The 16198-nt window shown below is 46.8% G+C and overlaps 1 protein-coding gene across 6 annotated transcripts in view; it reads left to right on the top strand.

Moving 5' to 3' along the window:
• Positions 1–16198, top strand: part of FLNB (filamin B) — a 159128-nt gene that overhangs the window by 14564 nt on the left and 128366 nt on the right. The window lies entirely within an intron of this gene.

The raw sequence follows: 16198 nt of genomic DNA, 5'->3' as shown, positions 1-16198 counted from the left end.
GAAAAGCACTTTGGCCGTCATGGGAGGATGGATTGAAGTAGGGAGAGGCTTGAGGCAGGGAGGCCAATTAGAAGACTTCCTGGTACTCCCAGGTGAGAGGTGATGGGAGCCTGCACTTGAGGGTGGCTATGTGAGCGGAGAGAAGGGGTTGGATGGAAGATGCTGTGAAGATAGAATGGACAGGACGTGGCAGTCGATTGGATATGTCCAAGAACTCATGGCAGAATAACGGATCCCACCCTTGTGCTGTCCAGGAGAGAGGTGATGAGGACCAGGTCAAGAGAAGGAGAAGGGATGTGGAAGGAGAAGCCCGAAGCTTTGGCAGATGCATATATGGATGTGGTGTGACAGGGAGAGGTGAGGATGGCTCCCCCGCTGGGATGCTGGAGGGATGGTGTAAGGTTAATGGGATATAAGATCTTCCCCGACCACCAATAGACCCCATATGGAGCTGAGCCAGTTGGGCTCTGTGCCACAGGGATCCCCACCTCTTTCCCATTAAGTGCTGATTTCCAAGCTGCTCTGAACTAAGCCAATCAAGTCTTTAATTGGAAACAGCATATATATTGCATTACTTGGAGGGAGAGGTGTGGGCAAAGGGGGGCTGGGGCTGGGGCTGGGGCTGGGGCTGGGGCTGGGGCTGGGGCGAAGTAGAACTTGCCTAGGGGAACTTGCTTGTGGAACTCTACTTGCCATGTCCACGGCAGTGCTTCCTGGATTGGTAATGAGTACCGTACTAAACCTTGCTTTTTGGTATCCTCATAGCAATGTCCCGAATAAATATTTTGATTTTGTCTTGGAGGAGGAGGGTTTATTATATTTTGTGAACAGACCCTGGGAATATGGATGCATATTCATAGCAGCTGCTGTAGGTATCACATTGGTGTTACAGATGGTGGCTGCCTCAGTAGAAATGAGGAAGTTGAGAGGAGAGGTGGGCAGAGAGAGGAAGACACTGAGTTCTCTGTTGGACTTGTTGAGGTTGCAAAGGGGGATTCTGCATGTTTCTGGGGAGGGGGCCTGGAGTTCAGGAAAGATTAGGACTGGCTATATGGTTTTGGGCATCATTTGTGTAGAGATGAAGGATCCTTGATGGGCAAGGAAGCACAGAAGATGAGAGAGACAGACACACACAGAGAAAAAAGAGACAGAAAGAGGTGGGGGGGGGGAGTGGAGGGAGAGAAGGGAAGGGAAGCAGCGAGAGAGAGAGAGAGAGAGAGAGAGAGGGAGAGGGAGGATAGAGGGGGGTAGGGAGAGAGGAAGAAGGAAGGGAGAGAGAAAGACAAAGAGAGAGAGAAAGAGGGAGGATAGAGGGGGGTAGGGAGAGAGGATGTAGGGAGAAAAGATACAGGACACATCCTTAGGTGGCACCACACTTAAGGGGGTAAGGAATGAATTGGGGATCCATTGAAGGAGACCAAAGGAATGGTCAGAACCAGGAGTGGGTGTCTAGAAACAAAGGGGGAAAAGAACATTCCCAAGGAGGTATCAATGGTTACAGGAGGTCAAGAACACAAAGACTAAAGATTGAACAGTTGGGAGATCCTAGGTAACCTTTGAGAGCTTCAGTAGAGGAGGGTGGGGGTGGGGGTCAGAAATCACATAGAAAGGCCTTCAGAAGTGAGTCAGCTTTCTTTCTTTGTCCATTCATCCTTATTAGACACTTTCCCACACAGTGGGAACTCTGTTCAGATCTAATCTTTTTCCCCCTTTATTTTATAAATTTCTGTTGAGATTTCTTTGTATTCACTATGCTCCTCAAATCTTTTTTTTTTCCTTTTTGGAGGGGGGAAAGTAGGGCAATTGGGGTTAAGTGACTTGCCCAAGGTCTCACGACTAGTAAGTGTTAAGTGTCTGAGGCTGGATTTGAACTCAGGTCCTCCTGACTCCAGGGCTGGTGTTCTATTCACTGCACCACCTAGCCACCCCCTCCTCAAATCTTTTTTAATTTAATTTTTAATTTAAAATACTGCTTTCTGTGTTCCCCAATCTTAGCGGCATTGTAGTTTCCCCATAATTTTTTAACATGCCTCAATTTACTCAGACACTCTACTGTAGCTGGACTTGGGTTCTCTCCATTTTTTTTTTTTCTGTTAGACATAATCCCGCAGCTGCTGCCCCGTCAATGCCTGTAAGATTAGAGTCCCCATAGAGACTGAGACTAACCTGGCAATTCTGGGGCTTGGGCCCTAGGACTCACTTGAATTCTCTGCATTTCTCAGGGTTTGCAGTGATAGGCTGGCCCAAAGGAGTTTGTAACATTAGAAAAAAGAATGGTGCATTCTAGTAATTGAGGACAGAGGCAGTTTTTATTCCCTTAAAAGTTTTGTTGATGTATTTTTGAATTTTTTTCTTAAAGCCATCGGGATTAAGTAACTTGCTCAAGGTTACACGGCCAGTTATTTTGTGTGGGTGCTGAGTATCTGAAGCCGGAACCGATCCCAGGTCTCCCAATGCTGGGGCCAGCACTCTTACTCACTGTGCCAGCTGGCCGCCTCTAATCTTTTTGATTTTTATATCAAATTCTTCCCTCTCTCTCCTGCCCACCCCTACCCCCTTAGTCCTTCCTTGTCTCAAAGAAAACAAAGGAAAAGTAATGGACACAGTGAGTCTGACTGTGTATGCAGCATTCTGCACCCATGTCCTCCCCCCCCCCCATCCCACAGAAAAGAGGAGGGAGGGACTTAGAGGGTCCAGAGCATACATGGCACCAGATGCTCTCATTGCCTTGCTGGGACTGGTAATTCCAGTTACTTGGCATTGGGTCTGGATATTGAGAGACCCTGTGTGACTCCTGCCCTTTGTCTCAGTTTTACTTTCATCAACAGTTTGTGTTCCTGTGACTGCTGCTTTGAGTCTGTGCTTTTACGTAGTAGAAGACGCTGCATAATTGAGGTGGATGTGGTGGTTTATTATGGAAAAGGCAGCCAGCTTTTAGTAACCTGGTGAATGAGGAGTCCTTTCCATCTGCTTTGGCCCCACGATGAAATATGGTGTGGGAAGGGTGTCTGAAGCGCAGTCACCAGTCCAGGCCCAGACTGGTTCCATAGGCTTCATCCTCTGGGCTCAGAGATCCTTCAACTCTAGGATTCTGGGCTTCTGGGAGAAGGTTGTGAACACCTAAGAATTCTTCCTATAACACCTGCTGACGTCCATGGTCATCCGGCTTCTGCTTGACTACTTCTGTTGACAGAGAGCTCACTACTTTTAAAAATAAATATTTATTTATTTTTAGTTTTCAACTTTCACTTCCATAAAATTTTGAGGTCTAAATTTTCTCCCCATTCCTCAAGCTTACTGCTTTTAATGGAAGCTTATTTTATTGATGGATCCCTCTGTTCAGTGGTAAGTTTTGTGTTGAAGCATGATGTAATGGATAGAGGGCAAGTCCTGGAATCCGGATGAACTTTTGGGACTTACAGGGGACCCAGGTCACTGAAGGCAAGTCATGTTACTGCTCTGTGCCTAGGTTTCCTATCTGTTTGTTGTTTAGCGCATTAATCATGTCTGACTTTTCATGACCCCACATTAGGGGTTTTCTTTGTGTCTGATTTTCATGACCCCATTGGGAGTTTTCTTGGCCAGGATACTGGAGGTTTGCCATTTTCTTCTCCAGCTCATTTTACAGGTGAGGAAACTGAGGCAGACAGGGTTAAAGTGACTTGCCCAGGGTCACACAGCTAAGATGTTTCTGAGACCACATTTGAACTTGGGTCCTCCCGACTCCAGGCAGAACACTCTACTGCACCACCTGGCTTTCCCAGCTCCTAAGGTCAACAGCACCTTCCTCACTGCTTCTTGTTAGAAACAAGTGGCCTCATATGTACACAGCACCTTGCAGCCTTTAAAGTCCTTTATCAGAGTCCTCAACCTTTCAGGGGTCAAGGACCCCCTTGGGCTGTAGTCTGGTGAGCTTTTAGACCTCTTTCAGAATCTTGTTTTTAAAAACCTAAAACATGTAGAGAATTACAGAGGAAACCGATTATATTGAAGCACAATGATCGAAATGTTAAAAAAAAAAGTCCACAGGTCCCAGGTTAAAAATTGGGCTCCCTTGGTATCCTCTCCCCCCCCCCTCCCCCCCCTCCCCCCCCCCCCCCATGCTCTGGCATTTCCTCTCCCTTCCTCTCCCTCTCCCTCTCCCCCTCCCTCCCTCTCTCTCCCTCTCCCCCTTCCTCTCTCCCCTTCCTCTGTTCCCTCCTCCTTCACCCAAGGAGAGCCCCAGACTTTCACTCCAAACACCTGCTCTTAGCTAAGTGCTTGGAAGCAGCTGGGAGCCTGGGCCGTCAGATTCCCCTTATCTCTGATTAAGGAGGCTCCCTGGCAGCTCACCCAGAGAGGTGTTCTTCCCAGATAACATCTGTGCCTACCAGCCATGCTTTTTTGTTTCTAGAGTGTCGTCTCCTGACGGTTTTAGTTCCCCATAGGTTGGATTCCATGGGCGGGCTCTGGATGGTGTGGGGCTTGGTGGAGGCCCAGCCTGGGCGAGTTAGTGAAGGCTCTTCACCCTCGGCCCCAGGTCACTGTGAGAGCTGATTTCTGGCCTCCTGCTCTGGGAGATCTTGTCCCAGTGAAATCACAGAGCCTTAAAATTGGGAGCGTAGATTTAGATCTAGAGGGGCCTTCGAGACCCATCACCCAGTGAAGAAAAGAATATTTTCTGAGGCCACATCTCCCTAGCTCATCCTGGCTCAAAGTGCAGCAGCCGCTTATGGCAAACATAGCTAGTGAAAGTTTAGAAAGTGCCTACTATGTGTGTGTGGTGCTGGACTAAGGGCTTTTTGCAAATATTATTATCTCATTTGGTCTTTGCGATGTCCTTGTGAGGTAGCTGTTATTATCTCCATTTTACAGTTGAGGAAACGTAGGCAAATCGAGGTTGAGTGACATGTCCAAGGTCACACAGCTGCTACGAGTCTGAGGTCAGTAATAATGATAATAGCTTTTATAGATATAGATATAGATAGATAGATAGCACTTATTATGTGCCAGGTGTGCTAAATGCTGAACACTTAGTATCTCATTTAATTCCCACATCAGTCCTGGGAGGTAGATTCATTTTACAGATTAGGAAACTGAGGCAAGCAGAAGTTAAATGACTTGCCCAAGGTCACACAGCTGATACATGTCTGCATCTAGATTTGAACTCAGCTCTTCCTGACTCCAGGCTCTGTGCTCTCTCCACATGCTACCATTTCCAAGAATAATTGGTGATCTCCCCTGTGATCTCTGTTAGAGTTGTCCAGTTTTTTTTGTTCCAGTCAAAGGGGGCTGTGGTCTTGGGCTACGACATTTGTGTGGGGGTGGGCTGGTCAAGGAAGGAGTGGAGAAGGATGGACTTTTTTCCATGACATAACATGATTTGGCCTCCAGTTTTTTCTGAGTTCTTGACTGGGAGGTCTTGTCTGGTAGGAAAATGGTTTTTACATAATCCTCTGACCTCTTCAAGGTAAAAGACCTCCCAGGGCAGGGGGAGTTTTCTGCCTTCTTGGCCCTCCAGCATGCCCTAGATCTTACTGACCTCCCACACGAATGACGGCACCTGCCTCTTGATGGATCTGGCCGCACATCAGCCCCATCCCTAGTCTTTGCTGAGTCCCAGGAGCAGCTGGTATGCCTTGCTTTTCCACCCTGATTGGGGTCAGGTCCTGACTGGCCAGGGCCTTGGAGAGTAGTTAGCCCCGGCATTCACAGTCAGACTTTTTATGTTTAGACAGGGAAGCATCTGCTCCCTGAAGAAACCATCTTTCCTTTGGTGAAAGGCAAGGAAAGCAGACAGATAATAATCACCTCCAAATGTTGCTCTCAGCCCCAGGAAGCTTTCAGGGATCTGAGATCAGCCAGGTCAGCCAGCAGGCATTTATTTAGCACCTATGGTGTACTGGACTCTGAATATAAAGACAAAGGAAACAAGGGAAAAACCCAGTCCTTGCCCTCAAGGAGCTTACATTCAGTTGTTGGAGACAAGCATAATACAAGTTTATACAAGATACATATAAATATATACACAGCCATGTTTTTTTGGGGAAGAATCAGGAAAGACCCAAAGGAGGCTGTTTTGAGCTGAGCTTTAAGGGTACCAGGGATTCGGAGGGCACTGTGGGCATGGGGGACAGAGGAGAGATGAGATGTCTTGGGTGAGCACAGCCACAAGGCCATCTTGAGGGCCCGAGAGGCCTGATGTACACCAGGCCTACAGATAGGCTTGGGAAGGGCTTTTGGAGCTGGGCTGTTGCTGTCTGCTCTGAGGGCACCCCTTCTTAGCTCAGGGGGCAGGTCAAAGGCCTGGGTAAGGGGGGAGAAGAATAGTCCCCCCAGAAACTGGCCAGCACTCGCCCCCTCTAAGGGAGATGTTCGGAGTAGGACAGGTGGCATGGATTTTACTTGTCCTCCTCGGGACTGCCATCCACAAATAATCCTTGGTCTTTGGAGCTGCTTTTGTCTCAGGGTACACAGTGTTAGATGCCAAAGTTGTCTTGAGGTTTTATGGTCTTTCCCTTCCCTCTGCCCTTCAAGGCTTTTCTGCATTTACTCTCTCCAGACCTTTGCCCTCTTCTCAGTCTTCAGAACTCCTGGCTCCTGTCCCTTCCTCATGTCGGACGACATCCTGCAGGGTCACTTTGCAGGGGACACCTTTTCCCCTAATACACTCTGACATCCTGTCCTGGAATGCTTATGCTTCATAGTGTGCTCAGCTGGCCCTGGGCAGGATTAGCCTTGCTGGCTTCGGGTCCCTTCTCCCTCTCAGCTCCAATGATCCCTTGGACGTATCATCTTCTGAATGCCTTCTGATCCTTCACCGCTGGCAGCTGGGGAGTGGGTGGGTTTTGTGGGGGTTTATCCATATTGTTGGGGTAGTGTCCCAGCCTCTGTTGAAGGGCAGCAAGGGGACCAGTCTCTAAGCTTACTTGGTTGATGTCCACTTAACTGTGTCTCTACTGATCATTATGCCTGAATGGAGAGTCTAAAGGATTTCTGTAGCTGAAAAAGCTAAGGGGAAGCCCCTTCCCTCCCACATACAAGAGCTTGAGAGTATGGTTGGAATCTGTCGTAGGGAGGTCATAAAAATTGGGCAGGTGGGCAGCGAGGAATCCATTCCCAGCTAGCAGCAAGAAGTAGCAGAACTGGGACCCCATGCCAACATTCCGTCTGTCACAGTCAAGACAGTTGATAAACATTTATTAAGCATCAGCACTGAGGACAGAAGGTGAGGCAAAAGACAGTCCTTGCTCTCAAGGAGCTTACAGTCTAACAGAAACAAATCTATACAACCAGGATAAATAGGGAGCAATGAACAGAGAAGGCATTGGAATTGGGAGGGGTTGGGAAAGGCTTGTAGTGGGTCAGTAGTTGGACTTGAAGGGAGTCAGGGAAGCCAGGAGGGAGAACATCCCAGGCAACCAGAGAGAACGCCCAGGGCTGAAAGGTGGAAGATCTTGTTCTCACAGCCAACATGTAAGGATCTGGCAGGATTCAAGCCTCTACTGACGTCCAGCCCTAGTGTTCCGGCTAGTACCGAGTACAGGAAAGCCCTGTGCCCTTTCAGGGGTGGGGTTGAGCCCTCCTTGTGCCCACCCTCCCCCCACCTCCCCAGCTTCCTAGTCCTTGTCCATCAGACACTGATGCTCTCATTTTTGTGCTGCCTACTTTATGGGGTGGTTGAGAGGGAATGCTTCCTCAGCCTCCCCTCGAAGAAATGTCAGCTGCCTCAGCTGTGAAACCGCATCAGACACAATGAGATCCAGCTTGGTCCCTCCCTCCAGAGCCTCTCTCCATGAGTGTGTTTGGGGCTCCCTGCCCCCCATAATGAAGACGTTTGGAAATGAGAGTTACTGAGGACAATGTGTTCATTTTGGCTCGGCTTGCAACCCAGAATCCTTTGGACCTCATCGGAGTCACAGATGGCAGCCACTCCAACTTCACTGTGGTCATAGCTTCTCCATGAAAAACGTAGGCTGAGCAAGCTAGCCTGCTGTGGTGCTGGGAGGAGTGCCAGACTTGGGGTCAGGAGGACCTGGGTTCAAATCCCACTGTCATCAAGGGCACGTCTTATGAGGTACCTCAGATTACCTGGTTTAACGCAAGAGTGGAAGTGGCTTTTCAGGGTCCCAAGACAGTGAGCACCAGAGGTGGCATCTGAACCTGGGGCTGCTCTCTCTTTGCCGTGGCCCAGTTTTTATGGAAGAAGCTCCATGGGGTGGGTGTGCAGGATGTCTTGAAGAGGGAAGGCAGGAGGCCGATGAGGCCGTCTTGCTGTGTTCTTGGGGATAAAGTGACACGGCCTTGGACAAAGAGCCTGTCGATGTTGTCCGAGGTCACAGCAGACCTGGAGAGCCCTGGCCAGGAATGCCGTGCCACTGCCAGCTCCATTTCCTCGACTCTGGCCTGGTTTTCTTTCTTATCTTCTCCCCCCAGTATCCCCCCTCGGGCTTAGTCTTCTGTTGGCCTCCTTTCAGCTCCTTTGTGAAAAGGGTTCTGGATCTCAGCATCTTGGGGCCACTGATAGGCAGCTGTCCCGCTGTCCCTGGACAGTGGCTGCTGCTTCTCTCTTGGATAGCCTTTCATTAGAATCCAGACAAGGGCTGGGCCGGGTGCCTTAGGGATGATCTCTTCCAGCTTTGTGGCTTTACAAATGGGGAAGCTGACTCCTGGAGGGGTGGAGCCACCTGTCTGAGTGAGAACCCCTGGGTCAGTAGGAAGCAGAGCAGGGGCTTCAGACCCGCTTCCTCTCATTTCAATTCCAGTCATCTTTGAGCTATGCATAGTAGAAGCGGCACCTGGTATATAGAGGGCCTTTTAAGGTTTCAAAGTACCCTCACAACAAGCTATCATTAGTAATGAATGATAATAATAGCTGACTTTACATAGCACCTACTGTGTGCCAGTCCCTGTGCTAAACACTCTTCAAATAATGATCTCATTTGTTCCTCATAACAGCCCTGGCTAGGTGCTGTTATTATCCCCATTTTACTGTTGAGGAAACTGAGGCAGACAGGGTTAAGTGACTTGCTCAGGGTCACTTAGCTAGTGTCTGAGGTGGGATTTGAAATCGGTTCTCCTTGACTCCAAGTCCAGCATTGTAGCCGCTGGGTCGCCTAGCTGCCTGTTTAGAAAGGGGCGACTGAATCTTTCTCCAGAATTTTCCCTATTTCATTCTTCAGTTAGTCATAAAGACTAATACTCACTAGGGGACTGAAAACTATTTCTAGAAACCAGCTATGAGGGATAATTTCCTGTCCCCTCCCTTTTAAAAATTGCTGAAATTAAAAATATTATCATTGTCTTGTTTTTAAATTACATTTCCTAGTGTATCCATCCCCTTCCCAGGGAGTAATCTTTACAACAATTTGGCAAAACTCTCCAATATCTCCCAAGTGTGACGTTATGAACAAACAAAGCTCCACACCCATCAGCCTGCCCTCTCCCTTTCTCTGCTGAGGTAGAAGAGGTGACTCTTCCTAAATCTTTCTTTAAGCTAAGCTTGATCATAGTACCTACCTAAGTGTTTTCTGTGGACTATTTTGTACGTTGTTCTTTCCATATCAGTTGTCATAGCCATTGTAGGTACTGTTTGCCTGCTTCTTTGTGCTTTACTTTGCATCATTTCATATAAGTCTTCTTATGTTTCTCTATAGTTTCTTACAGTTTTGTAATATTTCACTGGGGAGCTAGGTGGCACGATGGATTGAGTGCCTGGAGTCAGACTCATTTTCTTGAGGTCAAATATGACTTCATGCACTTACTGTGTGACCCTGGGTAAGTCACTTAACCCTGCAGTATCCCATCTTGTTTATATACAGTGGCTATTCCTCTTTTATAGCTTTGGCTTATCAGAGATAGTTATCCTTATTAGAGATATTTGATAGATTATCCCTCTCTCCCAACTGAATTCTTTCCTTATCTTAGTTGAATTCATTCCATTCATACAAAAGCTTTTTAATATCTTGTAACTGAAGTTATTTCATCTGTTGTAATTGCCTCTATGCCTTATTTGTGAATTTAAAAACCCCAAGTAATACTTGTGAAAGATATCTGAGTTTTTTCCATGAAAACTTTTTTTTTGTGGTATGGTCTTTAGAATTTAGGTATGTGGTGTAAGAAAGTAGTCCAAACTTCATTTCCACCAGACTTTTAAAAAAATTTCCCGTTTCTGTTTAAATGGAGCATTCTTTCCTAGGTAACTGATATTTTAGGTTTTATTGAAAACTGATTGAGTCTGATTATTTCTGATTCTTCTAGAAAGATGCTAATGTCCATGAGGACAAGAACTGTTTAATTTTTAGCTTTGAATCCCCAGTGTCTGGAATAGTCTATTCCTGCTTATGAAATATTTGTGGATTAAATACTTCAAAGTCAACTACTTTATAACCTCATTATGTGTTTAAAATTGCCCTTCAGTGACATGGACACTTGGGAGGGAGGTAAGGTGGGGTAGGGATGGCAAGATAAGAAGCTCAAAACTGTGATAAAAGTTTTCTGTGTAATTTTGGGGTAATAAGCCTTAAAATTTGAATGCCTCTCCATGTTCCACAAGTTAACTCAGAAGGAAAAACTTAGACAACTACATTTTTATATAGTTTTATTTAGTTTTGAAAATACATTTCATATAGTTTTTTAAAATACATTTTTACATAGGTTCAAGTTTCTTTCTCTTTTCCTTCCTTCCTTCCTTCCTTCCTTCCTTCCTTCCTTCCTTCCTTCCTGCCTTCCTTCCTTCCTTCCTTCCTTCCTTCCTTCCTTCCTTCCTTCCTTCCTTCCTTCCTTCCTCTCTCTCTCTTTCTTAGGTGATCTGTGTAATTAAAAGGGGATTACAGTTGTGTATGAAATAAAATATCATACCAAATCTGGTGTGTTTGTTTCCTGATCTCCGAAGTGCAGTAACCTTGTTCTTTGGTATCCTCTTCTGGTCCATGAGATCACTTGATTACATACAAGGACAGTTGGAGTCCTGGGTTTGAATCTCACCTCAGATGCTTGCTGGATGTGGGATCCTGGGCAAGGCTGGATAACCTCATGGCCCCAGTTTCCTTATCTCTCAGGTGAAGCTGATAGTACAGGTGCTACCTACCTTTGAGGGCTGTTTGTGGAAAGGGCTTTGAGGTTTGCCAAATGTAATAGGTGGATGAAGTGCTGGAGTTAGGAAGACCTGAGTTCAAATCCTGCCTCCTAGTTAGGTAGGTCACCTAACCTCTGTCACCTCATCTGGAAAATGGTTAATAATAGTAATGGTTAATAGTAGTTAATAATAGTACCCAAATCACAGTGTTATGTAACAAATGAAATAACCAATGTGTTAAGGTTTTACAAACCTTAAAGTGCAAAGTAAATGTTAGCTATTACTAGTAATGTTGTTACTAATGTAATTAGTGACATTTTATTATTGATAACAATTCATGGTTTTAATGAATTAATATGATTGGTGCTTTGTTAACTAATTCGTTTGATACTTATACTTATTGATAATGATAACAAGTGAATTATTTTATAAATGGAATAAAGTTCTCATTACCCTGAAGAGGACGCAGAAATACTCCGGGAAATTTTTTGTCCTTAGAGGTCAGATGTTAAGCCTGTCAATATCCAGTCGGAATCTTTTTCTTGGCCTTTAAGTCAAGATGTAACTTAGTCATGGTGCCATTAGTCACTGAATCCAACTGCAGAATGGCTGATCACAGGAGGAGGAACATGGCCACCCTGGGGATTTCTGGCGGGATGAGCCCCACTGTCTTCACAGTGGAGTGTCCCACAGAGCACCCCGTTTCCCAGGGAGATGTTTATACCACACATGAGGGCTCAGGATAGTTACACTGCAGGCTTCTCATGTGTGGACAACATGGGAATATTTATTTGTTTCTAGGGAGATTAAAACGAAACACCCATCTTTTCCTGCTTCTTGGAGTAATCTCTTCAAATAATAGTTACTAAAAACAATTTCCCCCTTTGGCCAGATTAACTTAAATTCCTTGATTAACCAGCCCAAGACTTATGGGGAGTTTGCCTTGGCACGGTGACCTTGGAATGCTTCTGTGTCAGGTGTGACACAGCCTCCCCACTGCAGAGAGTCCAGGCCTCCAGACGCCTGCTGGTGGTCCAAAGCTAAGTGGCTGCTACTACCTCACCTTGGGACTTTGGCCACGTCACCCAGCCTCTCCCAGCCTGTTTCCTGAGCTGTAAAATGATGGAATTCGATGTCTTTGATTCCTCATGAAAATTCCTTTTTCCTATTAAAAACATTCTACTAATTTCAGAAATAGTAGAAAAGCAAATATTTGACTAGAAGGAGAATGGCCATCACTGTGTCTGCTGGCCTTTCTTAGGACAGATCCCAGTCTATTACTAGTGGGTCTTTAGGTGTGGAGGAAGACCAGGCCTGGATTGCTGGCCTTCGGAGCCTCTTGGGTTCTTCCTGCCACTTCTTACATGACCTTGGGCATGTCACACCCACTTTGAGGCCTCAGCATCCCTGTCTGTAAAAGAAGGTTGGGCTAGATAATCTCTGAGGCCCCTTCAGCTCTAGTCCATCTTACTTGAAAATGGACAGAGCCTAAAAGTTGAGGCCAGTGGTTCCCCAGAACAGGAGAGCTGGGTCCTTTCTGGCCTTCGCACCCCGGGCAGAGCAGGTCACCAGCTCCCACCTGTGATGTTAGAGCTCTGTGGTGAGGTCATGTTACTTTATGTTTTTCTGTTTGTTGTTAAGTGCTGGGGGCTCCTTCATGAGATCTCACCCAGGTCAAGCCCAGGCAGAAAAATGACCTTTTCTTGTTGACCCCTTTGCGGACAGTTATGTAAAATCTGCTTCTTGCTTCCTCTAGGAACTTCCCCATCAGAGTCCATTTCATGGATGGGAAAAATGAGGTATAGATGGATGTTAATTAGCCTGCCTGAGGCAGTGGTCTGGGGTAATGCAAGGCTAGAACTGGCATTGCTGGCTTCCCATTAGGGATTGCTCTGGTGTAAGCTGACATGCAAGTTACCTGATCTGGTGCTTCTGTCGTGAAACAGGCCAAGTCCTAGAAAACACAACCCTGTGGCACCTTCCTTCCTAAGGCATGCAGCCAGAGTCAGAAAGACTCGATTTCAAATCCTGCCTCTGACGCTTGCTAACTGCAGCTTAGCCTCTGTTTCCTGTACAAAATGGGGATGATATCAATACCTGCTTCTCAGGGGTTTTTGTATTAAATGAAACAACACAGGTAAAACACCATGTAAATGCCAGCTATTGCCAGCATTATGGTTTCTTTTTGTGTGTGTGGAGGCAGTCAGGGTGAAGTGACTTGTCCAGGGTCACACAGCTATTGCGTGTCTGAGGCTGGATTTTAACTCAGGTCCTCCTCACTCCAGGGCCCGTGCTATATCCATTGCATCACCCAGCTACCCTTAGTATTGCTTCTGAATGGACACTGAATGTTGTCAGATATGTGGTCAGAAAGTCACAGAATATTGAGTAGGCAGAGTGCTGGGGACACAAAGAAAGCTAAAAACAGCCCTTGCCCTCAGGAAGCTCACAGTTCAGTGGGGGAGACGACATCCAAAGTACACACAAACCAGCTGTATCCTAGATAAATCTGAAACAAGCCGGCATCTGCCCAGAGTGGCGGAGGCTGCCCAGAGCCGTGGCCTGGCCCTCTCAGCTCGGGCCAATAGCTGATGTGGGAGTTTCAGGGGCCCCGTATGGGAGAATTGTGGTGGGCAAGAGTGTGTTGTCCACAGCACTGAAATGGCCAGCCTGTAGTTCTGTCCAGGACTTGTCAGGTGGGGCTCACCCTTCCCTACCTGGAGAGGGGGAGAGAGAAAGAGGGAGGGAGAGAGAGAGACAGAGAGAGAGACAGAGACAGAGAGAGAGACAGAGACAGAGAGAGAGAGACAGAGAGAGAGACAGAGAGAGAGACAGAGAGAGAGAGAGACAGAGAGAGAGAGAGAGACAGAGAGAGACAGAGAGAGAGAGAGACAGAGAGACAGAGACAGAGACAGAGACAGAGAGAGACAGAGAGACAGAGAGAGAGAGGCTGAGAGACAGAGAGACACAGAGACAGACAGACAGACACACACACACATATTCTGGAGGGAGGAGAGAGAGAAAGTACATAGGTCCCTTCTGTGATGGAAACTGAAACTACCTTTGTGAGCTTTAAGTAAACAGTTAAATTCTGCCCACAGGGAGCTGGCCCCTAGCCAGGGGCAGGAGAGATGTTCACACCCTATTCTTAAATCGCCACTGCATTTCTAATTAAGTGGTAGGCAGCTGGAGAGCTTCTCTGGTTCCCACTCACTGCTCTAATCCAGCCAACTTGATTCTAGGGTAGGGATTTGACTTAACTAGAATTTGAATTAACACTTTGGGTTTTTGTTCTTTATCTAGGACCGGCCTAACACTATACTGAGTGTGGATTTCCTTTCGCCCGCCCTTCGTGTCTTTTTCTTTGGCTTATGATTGTGTATTTTGGAGGGTGGAAGGGCTGGTTATGTCCCAGAAACATAGGTGATTGAGTCTAACAGTCTGGTTTTACAGATCAAGCCCCCAAAAGCCAAATGACCTTGTCACTTAGGTCATAGGTGTCAGAAGCAGGATTGGATCCCAGGTCCTCTGACTCCAAGTCTGTAATGCCCTTTACTCTGCCACGCCTTGGTCCCTTTCGCCCCAGTCGAGTGCCATTCTTGGACTTATTCCATATTCTCCTAATGACTGCCCCCCCCCCCCTTCCTGAAACTTGGTTGGAGAATCTTGTTTAACAGGAAGGCTCACCTGGCCCCATACACATTAGCTCACTGTTAACTGCCCCTCGGTGGCTCACCTTGGCTTTCCTCGTCTGCACTGGTGCTCCTGGGCCACCCAGAGGGGAAAGGGGTCTGGTCTGAAGGAATCTGAGATCCCTTTAAAGGACCCTTTTGACAATATGTTCTTTGCTTCCATCAGGGCCCTGGGCTCCCAGCCAACCTCCTCATTCCTAACTTAGTTTCCAAATAAATGGTGAGGCTATTTAAACCCATTGCTTTGGTGTTTTGGGCAATCACCTAGTAAAGAAAACATACCCGGCTTGTCTTAAATCTTGTGCCTTGTGGAAAATAAAATGGACTTTGCAAACTTTGAGACTGCTGCTTTGGAGGGTTTCCTGCAAGGCCATGCCCTTATGGCCTTTGTGAATATTCTCCTTTTGTGTCTAATGTTGGTGTATAACCTCCTGGTCAGTGCCACCTTACAGAGCCCTTTCTGTAAGACGCTTTGGTATAATTTTGTAATTTTCCTAGAGTAAGTGTCCTGTAGCTTAGCTGTGGTTGGTTAAGTTTTAACAGAATGCTTTTCTGATAACTGAATCTGAAAGATGGAGTTGAGGGGGCCAGGCTGGGGAGCTATCTTTTTTCTCTCCAGTTCCTCACGTCCTCCTTCTGGCCCACCAAGTTTCCTAGCCAAGAACTATTGCACAATTTAACTGTAGAAATCAGTCTTTACGTGAAAAGGGGTCTGGGTTCAAGATCTGACATAAAGTGTGCATGTGACCAGACCAGTTAACCTTAGCCAAGCCTCAGTTTTTCTTATCTGTAAAATGAGAAGGCTGGTTTAGGTGGTCTCCGAGGTCCAACATACTGAGCCTCTTGGATGTTCCTGTGGAATATCACTGAGGATTCAGAGAGGGTTTAGTCTGTTAAGAGCTAGCTCAGTTAAGTTTCTTTAACTAGACCCTGGAGTTGACCCCCTGGGCCCTGGTCACATGTTAAGCCATTCCCGTGAAGGACCCTCCTCCGTGCAGAGACGCATGAATGGGACTTTCCTTTAGCCAGTCCCAAGTTAGAGTGACTTCGGATGATTTGGACTGGAAAAATTGAATCAAAGCGTCGACTGTAGCCAAGGATTTCCCCAAACAGTAATCACTTCTGATTATTTCCAGCGTGTTGCTTTTGGCTCTGAAAGCCATATTGTCCACTGTGGTTTGACTTCTTTTGCCCGATTTTGAGAAATGAGTTTATGAGGAGAGGGGAGCGGCCGTTCAGCATAGTGTTTTCTTTCACCGACTTGACCTTGACTGGCATGAGAGAACGAGAATTCTGCTCCTTTGCTCTAGTTCCTGGTGGACGTGCCTTCTGCAGCTTCCAGAAGAGCTGGAGAGGGGGAGTAGACGCCAGCCATCCCAGGCATTTTCAGATTCCCTGGAGGATGTTATGCGTGATGACTCTGCACATGGTGGGGCGATTAGGGGGCTCC

This window comes from Petaurus breviceps, unplaced genomic scaffold (assembly GCF_028583685.1).
Source record: "Petaurus breviceps papuanus isolate PSGF00001 unplaced genomic scaffold, PetGlider_PUasm1.0 174, whole genome shotgun sequence".
Taxonomy (NCBI): Eukaryota; Metazoa; Chordata; class Mammalia; order Diprotodontia; family Petauridae; genus Petaurus; species Petaurus breviceps.
Note: the sequence above shows the minus strand (reverse complement) of the source record. Positions and strands in the feature narration are given on the sequence as shown.